This window comes from Bos taurus, chromosome 12 (assembly GCF_002263795.3).
Source record: "Bos taurus isolate L1 Dominette 01449 registration number 42190680 breed Hereford chromosome 12, ARS-UCD2.0, whole genome shotgun sequence".
Taxonomy (NCBI): domain Eukaryota; kingdom Metazoa; phylum Chordata; class Mammalia; order Artiodactyla; family Bovidae; genus Bos; species Bos taurus.
Genome location: NC_037339.1, coordinates 4,002,853 through 4,020,588, shown reverse-complemented (window position 1 = coordinate 4,020,588; position 17,736 = coordinate 4,002,853). Strand labels below are relative to the sequence as shown.

The 17,736-nt window shown below is 35.1% G+C and overlaps 1 long non-coding RNA gene across 1 annotated transcript in view; it reads right to left on the bottom strand.

Moving 5' to 3' along the window:
* Positions 1-17,491, bottom strand: part of LOC132346734 (uncharacterized) — a 42,142-nt gene extending 24,651 nt beyond the window's left edge. Inside the window, exons 1-3 of the long non-coding RNA XR_009496650.1 lie at positions 16,720-17,491; positions 15,793-15,843; positions 14,768-14,893 (exon numbers count right to left, since the gene is read on the bottom strand). This is a non-coding gene — a long non-coding RNA (uncharacterized lncRNA). The remainder of the gene's footprint in view (positions 1-14,767; positions 14,894-15,792; positions 15,844-16,719) is intronic.
* Positions 17,492-17,736: the final 245 nt, after the last annotated feature.

Here is a 17,736-nt window from a genome sequence, read left to right as displayed (position 1 = left end):
ACTCTTTGCGAATCGCAGCATGCCAGGCCTCCCTGTCCATCACCAACTCCCGGAGTTCACTCAGACTCACATCCATCGAGTCAGTGATGCTGTCCAGCCATCTCATCCGTCTCATCCCTTCTCCTCCTGCCCCTAGTCCCTCGCAGCATCAGAGTCTTTTCCAATGAGTCAACCCTTCACATGAGGTGGCCAAAGTACTGGAGTTTTAGCTTTAGCATCATTCCTTCCAAAGAAACCCCAGGGCTTATCTCCTTCAGAATGGACTGGTTGGATCTCCTTGCAGTCCAAGGGACTCTCAAGAGTCTAACTGGAATACAGTCATGCCCACTGGTTTATGAATTGCTTATGGCTGCTTTTGGGCTTTAAGCAGCAGAGTTGGGTAGCTGGATTAGGGACCACATGGCCCACAAAGATGAAAATGCTTGCTATCTGGCCTTTCACAGAAAAAATTTACCAACCTGTGCTCTAGCAACTACATCATTAAGTTATCCCCTCTAGTACCCAATACTGTCACCAAAGCAATGTTTCTCCTTGTAGACAGATTTCACTGGAATTCCCAAAGTACAGAGCAACGAGTCATAAAGAATTAGTCTTTCTTAAATTTTAGAAATAGCACTTTAGCACATTTTTCATACAATTGTGGAGACTACATAATTGTAGTGATATGAATGGATGTTTGAATAATTCAAATGATTCTGAATTTTACATACACTCCATATATATATACATATATTTGATGTATTTTTCCAAGTTTGTTTATATTTTCTATTGACTGAGGAAATCAGTTTTAGCTTAATCTATCAAGCGTTTGTTAAATGGTAAATCATAACCATAGCACAGAAGACATTGTCTGGGACATTGACCATAAATGAATGGCACACACCAAAATATTGTTGGATTCTCATTTGAAAAATTTTAAGTAGCTGTTTCACAATAGATAAGATATCTAATATTCTAAATGTTCTTTTGCAAATGCTAGATGTAACCAGTGCCTTGAGGATTGTGGCAGCTGGAGCAGGACTCAAGGAAATAGAAGAAGATTGAGATGGGTAATTTAAAGGCTGTCAAATGTATGCAGTGTAAATGGAAGCTTTGGAACGTCAGTGAAAAAAGTCATTTTACCAAGTTTAAATAAGAACTTTAGAAAAGGTATGTTGTTCCCACAGCACATTTTAGGTGAGAAATGAAAATTCCCATCCTATAGAGTAACAGAGTTTTACATTTTACCAACAATCGCTCCATGTGATCTTTCAGTGGTAACCTATGTTCCATTTTCAATAAATTCTTAATCTTTAAGAAATTTTCCCATTTTGTATTTGCTCCACATTTATTTAAAGAATTTACCTAAAATATATTAGAGAATTCTAAGCTTCACTATTGATCTGTTAAAGAAAAATAAAAGAAAATCACTGATGCAATACCAGCAACTGTTTTCTCAAGCCAAAATTGATTGAGAGTGTCCCCTGTATAAAAATGAAATGCATTTCTGTGGATGCACTGATGCTTCACCATCTGTCCAACATCTCAGATTTACTCTCCCAGATAACTTCATATTTCACCCTGTAGTCCCTAAAGAAACATCATTTTAAACAGGGCCACATGGAAAAATACACTTCAATAACATTTGAAGGTCTTGCATTTAGCTGCAAGGGCCTCTAACCTAAATGACTGATGTGTCTAGAGAGAAGCTCCATTTGAAGTTATGGAAATGGGGAGGAACAAATGCAAGGGACGGAATGTATTAAAAAAATGAGATGATGGCAGTAAAAGACATAGGGATTTACAGATAAAACCAAAAGATGCTGGCAGCCATCTATCAGTGTGACTTGATGAAATAGGTATTGGAAATTAACTCGGGAACCCTATGAATTACATTCACTCCATGCTCTGGGCTAAGCACTTGTCAATTTCAGCTGCTATTGCAACCTATTACTTACAGACTACATGGCTGGCAAGCTAATAGCACTGGATAGTGTTAAAGAAAATAGGAGAATAAACTGAATGTAGCAAGGCTTGTCACTGACAGAGTATATCTTTCTGAAGTCCAGGGTGAACACCCAAAGCCCCAGCTGTTCACTTGCTCCTAGGTAAGCACTTAACTCTACATACTATCATTTTGTCTATGAAGAAGAGTCTTTCTGAAGAATTAGCCAGAGGTCACCCAGATATCTGGGTACTTTTGTTAGTATTTTCGAGGTTTGCAGAAAATGCTGGGAATTTGAATGTTTTTTTAACTTTTAATTCAGTTTAAAGTTTTCAACTCCTTTCAGGTTGGTCAGATGCCATCCTGATTATTTAGTTTTAGTTTCAAATAAGATCTGTCCTTTTGCTTTAGGTTATTTTCCTTTTAATCATAGGCTTACTTCCTATGTTTACCTAGACAACTTATAACTCTTCCACGTAAGATCAAATGGAGGGAGAGGTTGCAGTTTGTATTACTAAATATATTATTTCTCTGCTTCCCATAGACTCTATGTGTATGAGTGAATACATTTAATCTTACCTCATAAAAAATAAGAAATATGCATCTATACAACAAAATCCTTCTTTAAATTGAGCTCCACCAGTGTCCAGGAACTATATTGTATTTTTCAACTGATAAGCTTGTCTAACATTGAAATATTTTAATAAGCAAGCACATTCAGGGTAAATGTCAGCCAGAGTGATCTTCTGACTAACAGATGCTGATGGGTATAGAGAAGGGGAGAGGGACTTAAAAGCACTGAAAAATCAAGCAAGGCCAAATTAGAACAAATGTTTGTCAAGTAAAAAGGGCAGCTCTTCATCTGATGGAAGGGGTTTAATTAGAAAAGTCACAGAGAGGAGCTGTCTCGAAAGGACTGGTTCCATTCTCTTCAGATAAGCTAATGAACCTCATTGAACTTTGCAGAGAAAGGCTGAACCAATAATCCGAGCAAGAAGAATTCACAAAATGTGTTGCTTTGCCTCTTACACTCAAGAGGGTCAATTGCTAGGGGCACCAGGTCGTAACACAGAAGTGCTGCAGGATTTGCCATCTGATTTTCCTTCCGAGTTGCCAAATAGGTACATGGATCAGAGAAAAATATAAATTGAATATGTCCTCTATGAAGGGCTTCCTTGGTGGCTTAGAAAGTAAAGAGTCCACCTGCAATGCAGGAGACCTGGGTTCAATTCCTGGGTCAGGAAGATCCCCTGGAGAAGGGAATGGCTACTCACTCCAGTATTCTTGCCTGGAGAATTCCATGGACAGAGGAGCCTGGTGGGCTACACGGTCCATGGGGTCACAAAGAGTCAGACACGACTCGACTGAGTAACTGAAACTTTCACTTTTTCCATAAAAACAAAACAAATTTTATTGTAAAGAAGTAATTATAAAATATAAATCGCCTGTTTTATGTACCAAATCACCTACAAGGTATATAATCTACACTGTGGGCATGCATGCTCAGTCATGTCTCTTTGCGATCATATGGACTGTAGCCCCCCAGGCTCATCTGTTCGTGTAATCTTCCAGGAAAGAATACTGGAGTGGGTTGCCATTTCCTCCTCTAGGGGATCTTTCAGACTCAGGGATCAAACCTGCATCTCCTGCATTGGCAGGAGATTATTTACCATTGAGCCACCTGGGAAGCCCAATTTATACTGATTATGGTCTATGCATCCCTGGGAATTTTCTCTTCCCCAATAGTAAGCATAACAAACATTCACTAAACAACATTCTTTTTTTGGTATTAGTCAAGGTCATCTTGGATATATAAAAGAATAACATAAACAGAATTTTATAAGAATAATTATGTAAGGAAGACACAAACCTCAAAGGAGGCTGAGTATGGAAAAATCTGAAGTTGTTTACAAATCTCACTAAAAATAAGAAGAATCTAAACTTTTTCTGATTGTTTAAGGCTTCAGTGCTTTTGTTTGTCAGTTTTATTTTCCTTACTGGTTAGCCTTTTGCAGAGAATTCATGTCTGGTATTGAACTCCTTGAAAGAGTAATAAAGCACATATGGAATAGAGTAGCATGTGAAATTAAACTGCAGAATGTTTATAGTGGAGTTTTTTGACACGGGACATTTACCAACTACCTTTAGGAAACCTTTCCTTTGTTATCTGACATAAGCAAATACAAGTGCTATGCAACGAATGTATTAAATCTTCCCCTAATCCACTCACTACCTCATGAGAGAAACCCAGAAGCAAACACTTGGTTGTAATAGGTTAGAAAAAAAAAAAAAAGGAAGTTAGTGGGTACCATTTTCATTTTCAAAATTACGTTAAATAAACACACACACACACATGCACACATAACCACACACATACTCCAGAGAACCCTAGTCAGAAAGAAATTGGACCATTGTATTCTATTAACTTTCACATTTTCTTGTTGGCATGGGAAAAAATAAGAACTTTATAAAAATTGTTACGAATGTTCTGACTTAAAACTGTAAAGTATACCATACTTAAATACAAACAAGCTGATTTTGCCTTTGGTGGGGAGGATGGTGTCAGAAGAGGGAATTGTTATCAAAACTCATAGTGTTTCTTTATAATTTGATATTTGGATCTGGTTCCCTTGAGAAATTAAGTGGAGTTACTTTCAACCACTGGGCTTCAGAGTGGGAGACTAGACCTAGGGCACTTCCTTGCTTATATCAGAGATAGTCCTTAATGTTGTTACAGCTTTAATGCTGGGAACTATCCTAGACTGGGGAATTCTTTCCATTCCTCTAAAACAGTGGTTCTCAACTGGGAGTGACGTTGTCTTCTGGGAAGCATCTATGGAGATTAGAGTCAGCTTTGACTGTCGTAACTGAGGGGAGGAGATGCTACTGGCATCTAATGGGAAGAGGCTGAGGATACTGCTGAGCAGCCTACAACGTACAGGGCAGTCCCCCACAGCAATGAGTTATCCAGCCTCAAAATTCAATAATTTCAAGCTGGAGAAAAGTGTACAGCCTAACTCATGAATGTGAGTCCTGGATTTCACAGGATATCTCTGTAATCATACATGAAACTTTTCTGTGACAGCTGAATTGTTTACTTCCACTTAATTTATATGCACAGACTCTCTTTTTTAAAATATTTTTCTGCTTACATGCAGCACAGATTTCAGCTTCAGGGAACATAAGAACTAGGGAATCAGCATGTATGATATTTTCTTGATAGCATAAAGTCATTTATATAGAAATGCCAGTTTCCTGAAGCATGAGGGGAGAATGGGAGAGGTGGAGACCAAAAGTCTTGAGAACAAAAGTCATCTACTTAAAACATCCCCCTTCTGGGATTATTTCAGAATTGTAGCAAGGCTCAAGAAGTTTGCATCAACTTTACTGAGCTTGTCCTACATTAACTGCAAGTAGAAAGTGACCAGATACAGCTACCTCTTATTTCTGACTTAATGAAAAATTTTAGTAGATTTAATTTATCATTTCTGAAATGGTAATTTACTTAGATGATCAACTTCCTAAGATGCCAGTCTTTATACAGCAAAAGCTATCACAATAATTATTATATCTCAGAACTAAAATTAATCAAACCACTTGAGAAAGAGAGAGAGACATTTATTTCAGATCTTTATTTAAACCTGTGAACATGCTTACTCTTTGTTGGTAGCTCTTCCTGCATTTTGTAGAATTTTTTTTTTTTTTTTCAATTCATGGCTAAAGTAATCATGAAATAATTCACTGGATGTCAGTGTTGGAAGGGGACTTAAGACCACCTAATCCAACCTTTTAAGCAGTGAAGGACTCTTTTCTAAATTATTTCTGATGGATGTAGAGCAAGCCTTATTGGAAATTTCTAAGGATAGCAGCTCACTCAAGTTTAAATGAATCTTGGTGTTAGAAAGAATTGAGCAAGTAATTTGTCTAACCACTCGCAAATTCTTAAATCCTCTCTACAATAGCTTTGACATTCACCTCAGTCATTCATTAAGTCAAGAAATATTACTTGAATATGAGTGTATTAATTTCCTCATGCACCCTTTGTTCAGTGTTTCAAGAAATACTACTTAAAAATTACCCTGTTTCAAACCTTCACGTGTAAGATTCTGGGAAATCAATAGTAAAATGAAGTATGAATAATCCTTTCTCCATGGAAGATTATACCTAAACGGCAGAGATGTGCTTCATAAATAAGAGACAACAACTGAGTTAAAATGCTATGAAGGAAAAGCACAGGGAACTGATATTTGAAAGAAGGCTTCCCTGAAGAAGTAATTACTGAGTTATAACAACAAAGTCAGCACTCTCACCTCCAGCAATTGGAAAACACTACCTTGTGTAAAACCGGTATCTCTCTTTTGATGGAGATTTTATAGTTTAATGGAGAATAAGCTTAAAAGTTCTTGTTAGAAATAATTTTCAAACTTTGCCATTCTTTAAATGCTAGTCACCAAGATAACAACTTTAGATATATTATCTAATTCCACCTTCCCAACAACATAAAAAAAACAGTTATTCTTTTCCCCTTTTACAAATGAGGAAATTTAAATTTAGGGATGTTTGATATTTCTTCAAGCTCACATTGCTTATAAATCAGTAAGCCAGAACTAAAATCCCATCCCCTAAGGTCACACATCACATTACAATTTCTGAAAACAGCTGTAATTTTCACCTGTGGCCTTCCTCCATCCACGCTGAACTCTCCCAGTTCCCTTTCAGCATTTTTCACCTCAATGGTTTTTGTAATTTTTATCATCCACATGTTTTTCCTCTCCTCTCACTTAAATTCAGAGTGGATTGCAAATTCCAGGTATAGGTTGATAAACATGGTATAACTTGAACTATCATTGCTTTTTCTAGATCTGATATTCCTTTAAGTCATAATTTCCTTTTCTATTCACCATACCACATTTTAAATCACACTGAATTCCTGTCCTTTAAAATCTCTTATTTTTGATACACTGTGACACTTTTTGTCTCCCTTACTGTACATTTGCACTACTTTCACAAGGCAGCTGTTTGATTATAGGGAACGTAAAACTTTTGTGAAGTTTGTCTTTATATCAGAAAACTATGTCCATCTGTACTTACCAACCACTATGGCCAAACATATCTGCCCATGTAACCACTGGATGGTGAGGATTGTGAGTCAGCATTTTTTAAAGCACAGTCATAAGAGCTTCCTCTGAATTACCTCATTTTAGCTTCCATTATGTGTTAGGAATGATGGGCTATTTCTATGAAATAACTGCAGTTTCAGGAAATTCTGTAGCTATCTGAAGTCACACAACTGGTAACTGTTAGAGCTAGGAATGTTTCCTTTGAATGTCTCCTTTGGCTCCCTAACAGATATGTAAATGTAGTTACCAGACTTGTCTGGAGTTTTTCATTCTTTCATTTTTTCATTAAATATGTATAGGATACAAGAGAGAAAAATAAGCTATATTCTATACATTTCACATCTTGTCTTCAAGTAGTAAAAATATGTCCCAGAAATATGATATGATTCAACAGCTTGCTAAGCATTATACAATGAAAAGAAAGAAGGAAAAAAAAGAAAAGAAAGAAGGAAATTATTCTAAACTGGACTGGAATCAAGACAACTTGCCTTCTGGGATGAGGGATGCCCTAAACTGGATTCTGAAAGATGAATGAAAACTACTTGGAAATTGAGTGGTGGGGAACCGTCAAGTCATAGATCGGCGAAGGCTGGAGCAGGGGGGACCCTTCTTATGAACGGCCTTTGTTCAATACAAGACAGTCAGGGAGAAAAAAGTTTAGTTCAGTCGCTCAGTCGTGTCTGACTCTGCAATCCCATGGACTGCAGCACGCCAGGCCTCTCTGTCCATCGCTGACCCCCAGAGCTTATTCAAACTCATATCCATCGAGTTGGTGATGCCATTCAACCATCTCACCTTCTGTCATCCCCTTCTCCTGACTTCAATCTTTCCCAGCATCAGGGTCTTTTCCAATGAGTCATTTCTTCACATCAGGTGGCCAAAGTATTGGAGTTTCAGCTTCAGCATCCACCCTTCCAATGAATATTCAGTACTGATTTCCTTTAGGATAGAGTGGTTTGATCTCCTTGCAGTCCAAGGAACTCTCAAGAGTCTTAAAATACCAATATCTCTCAAGAGTCATAAAATACCTTATATTTCTGTGCTAAGGAGTTTGGACTTTATCATGAAAGCTATGGGAGTCATTATAAGATTTTGGAGCAAGGAAAAGACATGATTAGATTTGCATTTTAGAAAGCTCACTCTGGCAGCAGTGTAAATAATGGATTAGAGGAAAGTAAAACTAGAAAGAAGGAATCCAGCCAGGAGGCTGTTACAGGAATCCAAACAAGACAAGGTCAGAGCTGAAATTAAGGTGGCAACAGTGAGAATATTAAAACTAGTTATATTCATAACTCAAGTGGTAGTTTGTAGGTAGAATCAAAGTGATTTGTTGGCTGGACAAGGGAAATATGGAACCAGGAAGACTCAAGATCGCCCCTGGTTTCTTATTTGTATACTGTTATCAAATGAAAATAGAGACAAAAGGTGCAAGTTTAGAGTGCAAAGGGGAGCTGCTTTTCAACATTTGAGGCTAAGGTAATGTGAGACATCTGAGCAAATCAGTTTGGGGGCAAAGAATGTCTTCTTGCAGTTCAAGATGGATCTTGGGATGATCAACGTGCAAGTAATAGATGAAGACATGACTATGGGCATTCACTAAGTATATCTAGTGATCAGGGGACATCAAATACAAATGTAAGTGGAATTATGTGTGTGTATGTGTGCATGCATGCTGCATGTGTGATGCTAAGTCACTTCAGTCTTGTCTGACTCTTTGCAGCCTCATGGTCTGAAGCCCGCCAGACTCCTCTCTCCATGGGATTCTCCAGGCAAGAATACTGAAATGGGTTGCCATGCCCTCCTCCAAGGGATCTTCCAGATCCAGGGATCAAACCCAAGTCTCTTGTGCCTCCTGCTTTGGCAAATAGGTTTTTTACAACTAGCTCCACCTGGGAAGCCTATATAATACATACGTATCTATATATGTATGTATATATAATATAAATATATGTTATATATAATATAAATATATGATTAACATGAGACATCAGGAAAATAGGAAGATAAGTTGTAATGCATATAGTCACTAAAATAAAATATAAAAAGTGTCTCAAGGGAAAAAAAATCCCCTGCTAGTGAAACCAAAGATAGCGGAGAAGTCAAGGTTAAGTCAAAAAAATCTCTTCGACTAGAATTTCTTTGAAAGGTTAAGGAGAGTACTTCAATGGCCAGGAAGTAAAGAAAAGGTAAATGAAACAAATAAATTTAATGATTACTTCGAGAAGCTTATCTATGAAAGATTGATAACTCGACAAGGGGAAAATGATGTCAGAAAATGTTTAGTTGATGTTTTCTGCTTTTCTTGTTTTGCTTTGGAATTCTATCATGATAGAATAGATTGAGATAGAATGGAAACAATGCTCATGGGTGTCGAGATATTGAAGTTTGTATATGTTGGTGTTTATTTTGTCCCATAAAGAAGGGGGAGAAGTCACCTTTTGATAGTGAGGGCTATTAGGGATCTGAAGAGCTGGAGGAAGATCACTAGAATTTGAAATAGCCTCAGTGGGAAGGAAGTTCAATGGGGATGTTGCAAAGGCTTTCCAGTTTAGGTTAAAGACTAAGAGTTGGTAGTGACCCCAATTCACAATTGGTTAATGATTTCCAGCAATCCTTAGCAATATCAGTCAGCGGGAAGGTATTGATTTTAAAAAATGAGCTCCTAGAAGTTAGATAATATGCAAAAATATATATAAACAGAAGAAAAAAGAGGGAAAGTGGGTGAGGAATGTGTTGATTAATCCACTTACAAGACGTTTCTTGAGAATTAGATAGATGCCTGGGGTAGGATGAGCAATTAAGGCTGGGATTTTCAACAAGGTAAACACAGTCCTTGCCCTGTTGGAGCTTTGAGTTATTGAGTCTTGAAGTCTAGTGAAGATAGGAATGGTCATACACTTAATTCTTTGTTTCATCAGGAAGCATTTATTAGCTAATCAATATGAATAATATCACATATTTATATTTTGTTTCTTTATTATTTAACTTTTCAGCTTTGACTACTATATTTTATTTCCTACCTATGCAAATCAAATTATAATCTGATTTACAGTATTTCTCATCATCTCAACCCGTTCTCTAAAGTTAATAACTTAAAAAAGTAACGTTCTCCGAAGTTAGTTACAGATATTTAGTACATTATCTGTGATGATCATGCTTACATTATCTTGAGAAATCATAATCCCCATGGGTTTTAGAGGCTTTCCTAGGTTTTTATCTTACTCAAAAAAGATTTATTTTTGTCTCTGCTGAGAGCAAACCACCTTGTTTGGGAGGCTGGGTGACTTAAAGTGAAAGTGAAGTTGCTCAGTCGTGTCCGACTCTTTGCGACCCCATGGACTAACCCACCAGACTCCTCCATCCATGGGATTCTCCAGGCAAGAACACTAGAGTGGGGTGCCATTTCCTTCTCCAAGGGGGTGACTTAAGGGCTATGTAAAAAAGATCTGCAACTATGAGACAGAAAAAGAGCAATACAGATAAATTTTACTTCATAGAAGCTTCTCTCTTATTTTCCCTTTTCTTTTCAGATAGTCTAAGAGAGGTACAGGGGCAAACTAAATTTTCTGTTTATACAATTTAGGATTCACAAGATTGAATGCCATTGAAAACTCTTTCTGGAATAAACTGAGGTATAAGTAAGTAAAATAAAATAGCAGTTAGAAGGTAATATATGGAGATTCAACTGAATGCTTGAAGGGATTGAATCAGAGGCAAATTTTTATCTGATTGTAACAATGTTACTAAATTGCTTTGTCTTTCTTTGGATTTACCCATTAACAACTTAAAGGGAAATTTTCACTTTGCAAATATCTTATAAAATCATGAGGCAAATGAGAATTTTGTTATATCTGACCAAGGTACCAATTTCTGCATGAGAAATATAAGAAAAAAAAGGAAAAACAGACATACAGTTTTGCTCAAAGTGGGAAATCAACCATTTGGAAATTCAGGATATTTAGAATATTCTAATAAATAATGGGGCTTTGATAAGCTCTTTCATTGGATATTTTAAAATAAATTCTAGGTCAAAACCTCAGTTTATTTGCCTATAAAGGTGAAAAATTCGTGGAAAATTGTAAAAAAGCAACTTTTTAAATTTTACAATTTAATAAGACATTTACATTAAGTCCAATAATATGCATATGATAAGAGTGCTTTAGCATAGAATAGAAAAAAAGAAATTCTGATTGGAGGAACATGAACATCTTGGAAAATTCAATCTCAAAGCTTGATGAGAAAGGTTAGGATCCCTCTGTCCCCTGTGGGGCTAGGATGCTTAGGGGAAGAATCTGAGTCTGTTGATGCAATTTGTGTTTTGGTTCAGAAGACACAGTCACGTGACCGTGTCAGGATTAATGTGATTTGCTGATATCTCTGTTGTCTTATACGTAGTAGCTGATTTCTCTACACCTTCATTCTTTTCTCCTTTCAGTTACTTAGTAATGCAGACATAGTGAAAACAAATACATGAAAAGTTTTATATCCTTGTCTTTATTTTAACGCTATTTTGCTGTAACCATATATTTGCACCATGTTTTGCTGATGTTTGTACATGTGCAGGCATTTTAGAGACTGAGAAGAAGCTCTTACTCTGCACCTTTCTGTCACTATAGTTACTCCTCAGTACCTCCAAATGATACTAGTCTGAATGTTCCAAGACACACATACACACACACACACACACACACACACACACACACACACACTCCCAGATTTTACATCGCAGACCCAAACACATCAGTGAAGAGCAAAGTTGAGTACATTGCTTATATAGGTAGCATTTCTTGCTGTTGTCATTTTTATCACTATGGTTTAGTCTAACATTCACTCTTTTTATGTGCTGGCACTTTCAAAAAAAGAAAAAACCTACATTTAAAATATAGAATATAGATTATATTACAATATGTTAAAAAACCCTGAGGAGTTATGTTAATACTAACCAAGATGTCCGGCCAAGTCAAACATAAGTAGGACAGAAAAAATTGTAAATTCCATCTGCTAGACTACAGTCAATTATCTTCTTGAAAATCACATTATTAATTGCTCACTAGAAATCTTTCATTAAAGGGGCTGCATAAGGACACCCTTTTATTACCTAGGGTTAGATGGAGAATCAATTTGTAATTCAGCTATTGATAAGTAGCAACTGAAACAGTTTCCTGATAGAAATAGCATGCCATTTCCTAGCAAAGACATCAACAGAAACATCAGTCCAAGACGTATTCATAAATAAGCATAAGAAGTTGTGCATTACAGATAGTAGCAAAGACACATTTGACCCAGTATGCTAGGAACACCTTGGTATGTTGTGTCTTCAGGGAGGTCAGTATTAATGATGATATCTCTTAATTTTTCAATGCAATATAATTTTGAGTAGATCTGTAATCAGGACAGGTTTTAGTAAATAAATTGTGATTCAATCAACCAGATATAAAAAATAAGCAAGATAAATATGCTAGCCATTATATTGAAAATAAATCTTTATTATTTAATAAAAAGTAGAAAACTGATGTTTTTCATCAAAATTCATAGAAATTTTTGATTATGAACACTTAAAAAAAAGTCTTGTTGAATTCTGAGATCAAGAGACTGAAGACCAGTTTTAAAGGTCTTTACATATTCAGTTAAAGTCATTAAGGGTTTAAAAAGGAGGGCTGTGTAAAGAAAATTATGGTCACCACTAGTTTCATCTGGCAGGTTATGATTTAAGCTAGCTGGGTTATGACAAATTATACTTAATCAATTGTACAATTATGCTAAAATTTGTATTGCTTTTGTCAGTGTTTATTAAATATAAGGGATTATGCTACATGCTTTCAACAATTTCATTTCATGTAATTTTTATTACATCCTCATAAGATGGATATTTTTGTACCCTTCTTATTATTGAAGAGTCAGGAGACTTAAAAAGTTGGCCAGCTCCACAATGACAAAGCTAATATATGCCAGAACCAAACTATGAATCCATATCCTATCTAAAACTCTGCAATATTTTATCTAAATGACAACTTAAACTTTTGAACACTGAATTTTCTGATCTAAATAGAATTCTAAATAAATAAGAGATTTGGAGCCAGGCTCTGTTTTCAAATTTGAACAAGTTATTTAAATATAACGTGAACCTTAGGCAACTAACTTAAACTTTCAAAATCTCAGTTTCTTCACCTGAAAAATGAGCATACTTGTCAGTAACTCAAGAAGTCCCTGTAAGTATTAAATAAAATGATTTTCAGTTTATTTAAATCTTCTTAATTCAGTGGCTGGCAGATAGAAATATCTCAGTAATTGTTGGTAGTACTCTTCATCACCATTATCATCATTTCCTGGCCTTCATGTAAGCATCAGTGCTCTATTAACTGCTGTTTGTTTTGCTCTTAATTTTGCATACTTCATCAGATCTGAATAGGATCTTTATTTGCTTTCCTCATTATCATGTGAGATATTGGTCACATAATACACCTTTTCCTCATCCAAAATGCAGAGGGCAAGTGATATTATATCTGTATTGATCACTTTCTTCATTTGACATAGAAAACTTTACTTACATACATACATATAAGTCAAGTTATAAAAGTAAGAGTTTAGACGAGGTTTTAAATAAAACAAACCACCAACTTTTACTTGCTTGAATAGATATTACGAACCAATCATTGCACTCCAGCTTGGCCAAGGAGTCCCAGAATTATTCCTTAACTGACTGCTCCAGAGCCATCAATAATTAATCAAGTTTGCACACAGGATGAAACTTGTCACCTTCCTGGTCTCACATTTCAGTCTATATCCACAGGCAAATTCATATTTATCTACCTGATTGACTTCTAATTTTTGTTAATTGAATAAACAAATGTCAATTGATCCAGGGATTCTGCATACTAAAGTTAAAATGAGAAAGCAAGCTATCAAAATATAATGTTGTATAGCTCTTTAAATTCACTATCTAAATATTTTAAAGTAATGCTTTTTAATTTTAATTTATTCTGCTTAACTAAAGTCATCAATATTAAAAATATAAATGAAATTTTATAGTTTCTTCTAAATTATGGGTTGTTGGCCTTATAACTAGGAATATACCTGACTGGTGCTCATGATTATGCATATAAAATATATTGATCAATTTATTTTTATGTTGTCTCATCAGAACACTATTCTTTGCTACCTCCCAGCCACTAACTAGGACTGAGCCAATTCAACCCTCTGACCTTCCAGATTACCACCCAATATTCCTAATTTGCCTTATCATTTATATTTGCTTATCTTAGATGAATATTGAAGTATCAGAGTCAGAAGGGGTCATCTTTAAATACATTTTCTATATCAAGCTTCCCACCTCAAAGAATACAAAATTAAGCATTTTGTGTACAGCATTGACAGGTACATTTTGAAAATCTTTCCTGATGAAGCTGCTGCATGCCCCTAAGAAAAGCCACCTTCTTAGAAATTGAGAGCTTTGGATTTATAATCTCAGCCCTCATACCTTCCAGACATGTGACTACACAAGCCATTGAATATACTTGAAATATTGTTAAATATATCAATAATTATTGTGAATAAAATAACTAGCACTTTGTTTCTCACTTGGAAGGAGTTTAACAAACATCTTTCATTTCCTTCTTCTCTCTTGCCCATCTATCTTCACAAATTCCAGGCTCACTGGATTAGTGGTAGAAGAAATTTTCAATGCAACCCGAGAATTGTGACTGCAAAAGTTGAAGTGACTTACCCAGTCTCATACATTCACTCATAGCATTTCTTATTTTGTATTTGCCTGCTGCTTAATCATTTTCCCTCGTCCATATTCTATTGTCCAGTTCATTTGATGAAAAACTGGTTTTCCTCCTCTTCTCTTCTGCAGGAATCAGGGAGAAAAATAACATCTCTTCAGAACTTGTTATGTGCTAAGTATTTCATGTGAATTATAGTATCAAATTTCCATAGTGACCATATGAAGTAAATATTATCATCTTGGTATTGCAGGCAAGAATCCAAATAATTTATGTAGTATTTCTCCACTGGCAAGTGGTAGTAAAAAATTCAGATTTTTGTTTGTCACTACAAAATCTATGTACTCTTCACTAATCTCTCACCAGACTGATTTTCTTCCTAATGGAGTTATAAAGGCTTAGAATGACATAGTTTCAGGTGGAACCTACAGGGAGTAGGGAGCACAGGCTGTTGGGGAAGACAAGGCTCGTGAGAAATTCTTCCTGCTTCTGCCAGACTTCTGACCTAAGGTTATCTTTTCTGCTTGCACTGTCTTTAATTCAAAACCAATGGCTGGCTTCTGTCCATAACTATAATCTTACTGGATTACAGACTAATTTTGCAAACTTCCAGACACATGCTGTAAAGTTTCATTGCCCACTGAGAATTCTTCACCAATTTGACTTTTCCCCTTTGATTCAGAGCAAAGAACAGAAAATTCCAAGACATGGTTACATACATAACAGAAAATAGGAATGGTATCACAAAAATGTGGTTAATCTCTAATGTTCAATAATTTTAAAGACCTTGTCAACAAATTTATATTTGAAAATACAGACGTATTTCAGTGCTAAAAGTCAGTCTATATATATAAACACACACACATAAGAAATGTGTGTATCACATTATGTTATTTGTGAACTTTGTATGTTCAGTGTGTAAAAATGTCCTTTGTTTGGTTGACGATAAACAGCTTGTGCTGTTATTATATATTTGATGATTTTCTTTCCTTAACATAAAAAGTATGAAATTAATGGTGCTTACCTTGAAAAAATACTGAAGGTTAACTACATATTCATAAAGTAATCTTAGCTCCTTAGAGAAACAACAAAAATAAGTGATATTTCAACAGAAAAAAAAAATAGTGTGCACATTACATGTATATATCATATATATTCACATAGATGATTCCTATATATATGTCATGAATATTAAATCTATCCTTATACAAACTTTCCTTAAACATATTTACACACAAATATAGATTTGCATTTTTATTTGTCTACTTATTTACAAAACTGAAAACACTTCAAGGAAATCTGCTGTGGATTTTGCAGCTCTTCGAAGAAATATACATTTAAAATGTCTGGAATATGTGTTAAGAAAAAGAAATAACTTCACATTTTCTTGAGAAGAAAAAGCAATTTCACAGTGCATGAAATGGCTTAGAGTAATATGGATGCTTTTTTTCACTGTATTCCTAATTAAGAAAGATTGACACCTGTGAAGGTTTCAAGCCAAATAAAATCTCAGACTTTAATTAGCTTTTCTAATGGTTATGTTTTCCTGCTAGAAGACATTTGCAAATCTACCAATTTCTCAGGGAGAGTAGCAGAATATAAATAATATTAATAATTATGTTTATTCCTTCCCTAAGTATCATGGTATGCAGTCTTGCAAAGATAGTACTAGATTAAATAAATATGCTACTGTGGCTTTTGGCATTCTCTCCTCCAGCTTTATAACCTGTTTTTCTAGCTGTCTGGACTATACACCTGACTGCCACCCACCAACCTTGACCCTTGTTCCCCTTAAACATTACCTCCAAGTAATCTCACCCTCTTACTTCCATGCCCCATTCATGTCAATTTTCCACCCATTTCTGTGATTTTCTAGCCTCTCTCTTACAAAAACTATAAACACTGTCTTCCATTATTACTTGCTATAAGTTTAGAATATTGATAAACTGACCTTTTGGATATTATATAGAAATCAAAGATATTTTTATCCATTTTATTAATAGCTGGATACTGTAAAGCATGTTTCTCTTCCACAAGGGTGTTCTTATTTTAACAGGAGAAAGCTGTTAACTCAAATAATGAATCACTGATAGTGGGATTTTAAGTACTGTCTTTCAGCCAGAAACAGGTTGAGGTGACATTCAAACCTTGATGGGTAACAAGACATTTTATATTAGTACATAACATTTCTGAAAAATTGCAGTGGGGATAAATATCAATCTTTTATCCTATCATGAATCACTAAGAGAATATATGACTAATCATAGGGTGGAATCTTGAAATAAATCAATACAGGAACATACATCTTTTCCAGTAACTTTTTGCATAATTGTGTTGATACAGACTATACACATATATGAAGACATGTACTCAACACACATTTATACAGGCACATGCATTCACACAAACATCCCCAATGTTTACTTTGGCCTCAGCCTATCTGTTCATTATTTCAACCGTATATGTTCTACATCAAGTCAGTCAGTTGAATGAACTATAGAGTGATTTAATTAAGTCATTGTGTTGGCTAAAAATAGACAACCAAGGCAAGGTTTCTCATCTTGTCTAAATGTAGCTATTATGTTTATATGATTAATAAGCTACTATGGATATACAAGAGTCATCTATAGATAAATTTTACAAATTGCTTGAGATTATTTAACAAATGCATTATCATTTGAAAGCTTACTTGAAATGGAAATTCAGACATTCATTTGAAATAACAGGAGATTAATATAACCAAAATTAATTAAAGAGAAAATGATTAAATAACATATGTGTTGCAAATTCTGAGCAGTTGACTCTCTTCAATGAGTAAGCTGTCATGTGAGACATTCTAATAAATAATATGTAATTTTCATTAAAAAGCACAATTAATTTTTAAAATTGTATTTAAAAATAATTTAAAATAATTAGAACAATTAAGTCAATCTTTAGAACATATTGCATGTGATATAATTTTTCTATA